The sequence below is a fragment of the Gorilla gorilla genome, chromosome 20, assembly GCF_029281585.2.
Source record: "Gorilla gorilla gorilla isolate KB3781 chromosome 20, NHGRI_mGorGor1-v2.1_pri, whole genome shotgun sequence".
NCBI lineage: Eukaryota > Metazoa > Chordata > Mammalia > Primates > Hominidae > Gorilla > Gorilla gorilla.
Window position 1 is genome coordinate 23,481,618 of NC_073244.2, and position 7,862 is coordinate 23,489,479.

Below are 7,862 nucleotides of genomic sequence, written 5' to 3' on the forward strand. Positions count from 1 at the left end.
TGGCTAATTTTGTTTTTGTATTTTTAGTAGAGACTGGGTTTCACCATGTTAGCCAGGATGGTCTCAATCTCCTGACCTTGTGATCTGTACATCTCGGCCTCCCAAAGTGCTGGGATTACAGGCGTGAGCCACCGCACCTGGCCCACCCAGCTAATTTTTACATTTTTTGTAAAGCAGGGTCTGGCTATGTTGCCCAGGCTGGCCTCAAACTCCAGGGCTCAAGCAATCCTCCCTCCTGAGCCTCCCCAAGTACCAGGATTATAGGCATGAGCCACTGCACCCAGCCTTATTTGGTTTTTATATGGGTCTGCTTTATTTTTCTGGTATTGGTCTTAAGTTCTCCAATTTATCTCCTCCTGCTCCCCCTTCATTTCTTTCCAATCAAGCTGTTTCTCTCCCTCCCGTCACTCCCCTGAAACTGATTTCATCAATGTTACCAATGATAGACAATTTCCTTAATTGAATGTTCTATTTGTGTGCTTGTTTTATTTGATTTACAAGAAGCATTGGACACAGCTCTCTTTTTCTTTCTTTTCTTTTCCTTCTTTGAGATGGAATCTCCCTCTCTTTCCCAAGCTGAAGTGCAATGGTGCAATCTTGACTCACTGCAACCTCTGCCTCCCAGGTCCAAGCGATTCTCATGCCTCAGCCTCCTGAGTAGATGGGATCACAGGCATGCACCACCACACCGGTTAATTTTTGTATTTTACTGGAGACAGAGTTTCACCATGTTGGCCAGGCTGGTCTTGAACTCCTGGCCTCAAGTGATCCACCTGCCTCGGCCTCCCAAAGTGCTGGGATTATAGGTATGAGCCACCATGCCCAGCCTCTTTTTTTTTTTTTTTTTTTTTTTGAGGCGGAGTCAGTGGTGCAATCTCGGCTCACTGCAAGCTCCGCCTCCCAGGTTCACGCCATTCTCCTGCCTCACCCTCCTGAGTAGCTGGGACTACAGCCGCCCGCCACCACGCCCGGCTAATTTTTGTTGTATTTTTTTAGTAGAGATGGGGTTTCACCGTGTTAGCCAGGATGGTCTCCATCTCCTGACCTCGTGATCCACCCACCTCGGCCTCCTAAAGTGCTGGGATTATAGGCGTGAGCTACCGTGCCCGGCCCCATGCCCAGCCTCTTTAACAAACATCTTAATTGGCCTTATGATTGCAGGTGTACTTTGGTTCAGCAACTCCAAGGGCCCACATAACCTGCCTCAGAACTCCGCGTATCTGCCTTCTTCTATCCTGTGGTCCCTCACACCAGATGTGGTGGGTGGCAGTCCTAACAGCCTCCTGTCCCTGAAACCTGCCAGTACCTCTCACTGCAACTCCGGGAGGCTGGTACAAATGCTCCTATCCCAGGTCAGCCCTGGACCTGGAGGCCAGAGACAAAAAGACCCCAGCTGGGCTTCCAGCTCCCCAGGGGAAAGTTTGGTGCCGAAAGGAAAATATTTACGTGGTTTGTAAGTTGAGCTATCCCCCTGCAGAAGTGGATAAAAGGACAGTAAAAATGGAAAGTCTGTGTTGTCGTGATGCGGGCTGTGCCAAGCCACGCAGCAGGCGTGATCCTGGAGGACTCTTCAGGGAGCTGATGGACGTGACCTGCCGACCCTTTTGTTTTCTGAAATCACCAAACATCTGCTGAGTGAGCTGCTTCCTGGACCCTTTTGGGAATGTTCCCAGGCTTGGTTGTTGAGGAAACACAGTGCAGGGGTGGAGTGGGTTCTGGAGGCTGCGACTTGGCCAGAGCTGCCTGTGTGCGTGGAGCGGGGGTGTGGGGGGTGTTTGGATCACCTCCAGGGTCCTTTTCAGCAGGAACACACGAGTCATTTTTAATCAATCAAAAAGAGGAAAAGAGACAAAATGCATTTAATGAACACTCCCATACCATGCTGTGATGAAATGCTTTTAAAAGTCACAAGAGGCCGGGTGCGGTGGCTCACGCCTGGAACCCCAGCACTGTGGGAGGCTGAGGTGGGAGGATCACTTTGAGGATAGGAGTTCGAGACCAGCCTGGGCAACATAGTGAGACCTCATCTCTATGAAAAATAAAAATTAAAAAATTAGCTGGCCATGGTGGTTTGCACCTGTAGTCCCAGCTACTTGGGAGGCTAAGGTGGGAGGATAGCTTGAGCCTAGGAGTTTGAGGCTGCACCAAGCTACGATCGTACCACTGCACTCTAGCCTGGGTGACAGAGTGAGACCCTGTCGAACAAGAAAGAGAGAGAGACAAAGGGAGGGACAGAAGGAAAGGAAAAAAGAAAGCTAGGCACCAGGCTTCTGTTGTGAATTAAATGTTTCTATTTCTCACTCACTGCAACTCAGACCGCCACGCCTCGCACAGATTTATCAGAAAGCATCTGCATGCCAGGCATGGTGGCTGACGCCTGTAATCCAACAGTTTGGGAGGCTGAGGCGGGAGGATCACCTGAATTCAGGAGTTCTAGACCAGCCTGGCCAACATGGCGAAACCTTGTCTCTACTAAAAATACAAAAAATTAGCCATGCATGGTAGTGGGCGCCTGTAATCCTAGCTACTCAGGAGGCTGAGGCAGGAGAATCGCTTGAACCTGGGAGGCAGAAGTTGCAGCGAGCCAAGGTTACACCATTGCACTCCAGCCTGGGCAACAAGAGCAAAACTCTGTCTCGAAAAAAAAAAAAAAAAAAGCATCTGCAAAGGTTATAGGGAGATTCCTGGGGGGAAGAAAGCAGCCCGCTTGAGGAATCTTTTGCTCACAGGTAAAAAAAGCAAGAAGGCCAGGCAGTGGCTCACGCCTGTAATCCCAATGCTTTGGGAAGCCGAGTCAGGAGGATCACTTGAGGCCAAGAGTTTGAGAACACTGTGAATGATAGAGGGAGACCCAATCACTAAAAAATATTTTTAAAATTAGCTGAGTGTGGTGGTGCACACCTGTAGTCCCCGCTACTCAGGAAGCTGAAACAGGAGGATCGCTTCAGCCCAGGAGTTCAAGGCTGAAGTAAGCTAGGATTGCACCATTGCACTCTGGCCTGAGCAACAGAGTGAGACCCTGTCTCAAAATTAATCAAAAATGGAAAAATAAAAGCCAAAGGAAAACTAAATGGGTCTTTCACACAAATATGAACCAGAACCTTCCACATCAGCACAGAGAGGAGGAAAAAGAACCACAGAGGATGAGGAGAGAGGAGTGCTGGCCCAGGTCCCTCATACTAGGAACCAGCTGGATGCCAGGACACATCAGGCACAGCCAAATCCCACGTGGGTCTGCAGCAGGGGCACCCGGGATGATTATGAGGTACTCCTAGGGAGAGCTCATAGTCCCAGCCAATGCTCCTAATTGCCTGGGGTCAGTAGGTCGCTGAGCTAATCCTCCTGAGCACATCGGGGGTCTCTGCCATCACTGAGCGGGGCTTCCAGAACTCCCTGCAACCCAATCAAGTCCAATTAACCAAAAAGGCAGGAATGTGGGCTGGGACCCCAGCAGGGCTTAGAGGTCTCGGCAGGAGACCAGGGTGGCCCAGGGATGTCTCACTTGTGGGAAACAAGCCCCAGACCCCAGCCTTGTCCAGGGCAGGGAGGGAGGAAACCCCCAGGCTCAGGTCAGTGGGGTCTGTCTGTTCAGCGGGGCTTTCAACTGTGGGATCCGGGGACATCAGCGTTGGTGGTTAATTTGATGTTCTGCTCATAGATGCATGATGATTTAAAAGCCACATTTCAGTAAGTCAGACAGAGGAGGACAAATATTGCATGATTGCACTTATGGGAGCCACAGGGAGTAGCCAAATTCCTAGAGACAGACAGTAGAAGCGAGACTCCCAGGAGCTGGGGTAGAGGACTGGAGACTGGTTTAAGGGCCTGGAGTGATAAAAAAATTTGGGGTGTAGATATGGTGATGGTTGCACACATTGAGAATGCATTTAATGTCACTGAATTGTACCTTCCAAGTGGTTAACACGATCATTATCATGTAGAGTTGGGGTTTTTTTGTTTGTTGTTGTTGTTGTTGTTGTTGTTTGAGACTGAGTCTCGCTGTGTCCCCCAGGCTGGAGCGCAGTGGCACGATCTCAGCTCACTGCAACCTCCGCCTCCCGGGTTCAAGTGATTCTCCTGCCTCAGCCTCCTGAGTAGCTGGGACTACAGGTGCATGCCACCACACCCGGCTAGTTTTTGTATTTTCAGTAGAGACAGGGTTTCACCATGTTGGCCTGGCTGATCTCGAACTCCTGACCTCAGGTGATCCACCCGCCTCAGCCTCCCAAAGTGCTGAGATTACAGGCATGAGCCACTGCGCCTGGCCCATGTAGAGTTTACTACAATGTCAAATAAAGACTTTAAGTTTGAACTTAGCATTTAACCATTTAAGGAAATTGGTTCATGAAATGTGTAGCTTGATTTATTAGTTGCGTGGCAGTGTTTAAATATTCGGGAAAATGGGCAGAGCGTGGTGGTTTATACCTGTAATTCTCAGCACAGGGACTCTCTAGGGGGACTGACCCTACCAGGCCAGGTGATGGTTAGAGGGCTGAGCTGAGGGGCACCAGCAGGGGGTTCAGACTCACACCCACCCCAGGATGATGTTGATGCAGTCCCCACCCAGGGTCTCAGATCTGGGGACACTCCCCTCCTTTAAGTGCTACCTGCCACTATTGGGAGTCCGTGTGAGACGTAACACTCCATTCTTTAAAAAGATAAGCACATGGCCGGGCACGGTGGCCTACGCCGGTAATCCCAACACTTTGGGAGGCTGAGGCGGGCGAATCACTTGAGGTCAGGAGTTCGAGACCAGCCTGACCAATGTGGTGAAACCCTGTCTCTACCAAAAATACAAAAATTAGCTTGGTGTGGTGGCACGTGCCTGTAATCCCAGCTACTCAGGAGGCTGAGGCAGGAGAATTGCTTGAACTGGGGAGGCGGGAGTTGCAGTGAGCCGAGATCGTGCCATCGCACTCCAGCCTGGGTGACAGATTGAGACTCCATCTCAAAAAAAAAAAAAAAAGAAAAAAAAAGAAATCCTCCCACCTCAGCCTCCCCCCAAAATTTTTAATGTTCAATTTATTAAGCATTTCCATCTAGGAAGTACATTTCCCCAAATATTTAAACATTGTTACGCAACTAATAAATCCAACTATACATTAATGAACCAATTTCCTTAAATGGTTAAATGCTGATTGCAAACTTAGTCAAAGTCTTTTTCTTGCCATTGTAGTAAAATATACATGATATTGATCATGTTAACCACTTGGAAGGTACAATTCATTGACATTAAATGCATTCCCAATGTGTGCAATCATCACCACTATCTACATCCCAAATTTTTTTTTATCACTCCAGCCCTTGAAACAGTCCCCAGTCCTCTACCCCAGCCCCTGGGAGTCTCGCTTCTACTGTCTGTCTCTAGGAATTTGGCTATTCCCTGTGGCTCCTATAAGGGTAATCAAGCAATATTTGTCCCCCTCTGCCTGACTGAAATGTGGCTTTTAAATAATCACATGTCTATGAGCAGAACATCCAATTAACCACCAAGACCGGTGTCCCTGGATCTGGATCCCACAGCCCAAAGCCCCGCTGAACAGACAGACCCCACTGACCTGAGCCTGGGGGTCCCCTCCCTCCCTGCCCTGGATGGGGCTGGGGCCTGGGGTCTGTTTCCCACAAATGAGACAGTTCCTGGGCCACCCCAGTCTCCCTGCCGAGAAGCCCCCCACCTGCTGGGGTCCCAGCCCACATTCCTGTCTTTTTGGTTAATTGGACTTGATTGGGTTCCAGGGAGTTCTGGAAGTCCCCCTCAGTGATGGCAGAGACCCCTGATGTGCTTGGGAGGATTAGCTCAGCGACCCACTGACCCCAGGCAATTACGAGCATTGGCTGGGACTCTGAGCTCTCCCTAGGAGGACCCCATAATCATCCTGGGGTGCCCCTGCTGCAGATCCATGTGGGATTTGGCTGTGCCTGGTGTGTCCTGGCATCCAGCTGGTTCCCAGCACCAGGGACCTGGACCAGCACTCCTCTCTTCTCGTCCTCTGTGGTTCTTTTTCCTCCTCTCTGTGCTGATGTGGAAGGTTCTGCTTCACATTTGTGTGAAAATTAGTTTTAGTTTTTCTTTGGCTGCTAACCTTACCTAATTACCTCTCTAATAATGACCTTAACTCCAAATATAGTCACATTCTGAGGGACTGTGTTATAACCTCCATATATGAATTTTGGGGAGACACAGTTCAGCCCATAATCTTCCCCACTTACAGAGATGATGGAGGCTCAGAGAGGGGAAGTCATTTACCCAGGTCGCACAGCAAAAGGGAGTAGGACAAACGTCGAACACTTAACCAGGAGCCAGACTCAATTTCAAGGCTGTGTTTGCCTCACTTGTTCATTTTGCCAATGTCTATTGTGCCAGATGCAAACTGAAGTGAAATACACTGATGGGACTGGGCATGGTGGCTCACGCCTGTAATCCCAGCACTTTGGGAGGCAGAGGCAGGCGGATCACTTGAGGTCAGGAGTTCGAGACCAGCCTGGCCAACATGGTGAAACTCCGTCTCTACTAAAAAATACAAAAATTAGCTGGGTGTGGTGGCACACACCTGTAGTCCCAGCTACTCGGGAGGCTGAGGCAGGAGAATTGCTCGAACCCGGGAGGTGGAGGTTGCAGTGAGCTGAGATCACACCATCACACCACTGCACTCCAGCCTGGGTGACAGAGTGAGACTCCATCTCAAAAACAAACAAACAAACAAACAAACAAACAAACAAACTGGGTCTCACTCTGTCGCCCAGACTGGAGCGCAGTGGTGCAAACGTGGCTCACTGCAGCCTCGACTTCCTGGGCTCAAGCGATCCTCTCACCTTAGCTTCCCAAAGTGCTGGGATTACAGGTGAGAGCCACTGTGCCCAGCCTTATCCTTCCTTTCTATATTGCCCGTGGTTGCTTTTGTGCACCAAGGTCAATCCAAAAAATAATTAAGTCAGTGAGAAACAGACCATCTGGCTTTACTTCCTTGTAGTCACACCTATGGGGATTCTAAGTCTGGCCATCCTAGCCCCATGGCCAGGGATGTCAGGAGATGATGGTGGTCATTTTGAGCAGTAGGTTCCCTTGCAAGCCATGGGAGGACACAGGCTGTGTCGCTGGAGGCGTGGGTGTGGAGACCATGAGCCGAATTCATTCATTATCTAAAATCAAACTCAATTCTCATGAAGTAAGGACATCAGCCTTACAGGGTCGGGCGTGTGCCGCCCATTTCCACCTGTGGGTGGAATCCACCACTCCTGTTGACTCTCAGCGGTGCCCGGCTTAGATGATAGATTCTAGGGTCTCCGCTGTTGGAGGTCAAGACTGTGATGTAATGAAGTATTTTTTTCAATGTGTGTCCTGTGGCAGTGCCCAATTCAGAAAACATAGAGCAGGATTTTAGTTCCAAATGAGTCAAGTTTTATATGTTAAGACATGGCTTGTTAATCTTGCGCATAACATCTATCATATTCATATGCTGCCTAGTCTTGGGTTTTTTGTTTTTTTTTTAATCTGAGTCTCACTCCGTCACCCAGGCTGGAGTGGCAGTGGTGTGATCCTGGCTCACTACAATCTCTGCTTCCTGTGATCAAGTGATTCTCCTGCCTCAGCCTCCAGAGTAGCTGGCACTACAGGCACGTGTCACCACGCCCAGCTAATTTTTGTATTTTTAGTAGACAGAGGGTTTCACCATGTTGGTCAGGCTGTTCTCAAACTCCAAACCTCAAATGATCTGCCCGCCTTGGCCTCTCAAAGTGCTGGGATTACAGGCATGAGCCACCGTGCCTGGCCCAAAGACATCCTCTTTTATCTGCTCATGTGGATTTAATGATATCCCCTTGGGGTATAATAAAAACTTCTTTGGTCTTTGTCCACAGTTCCT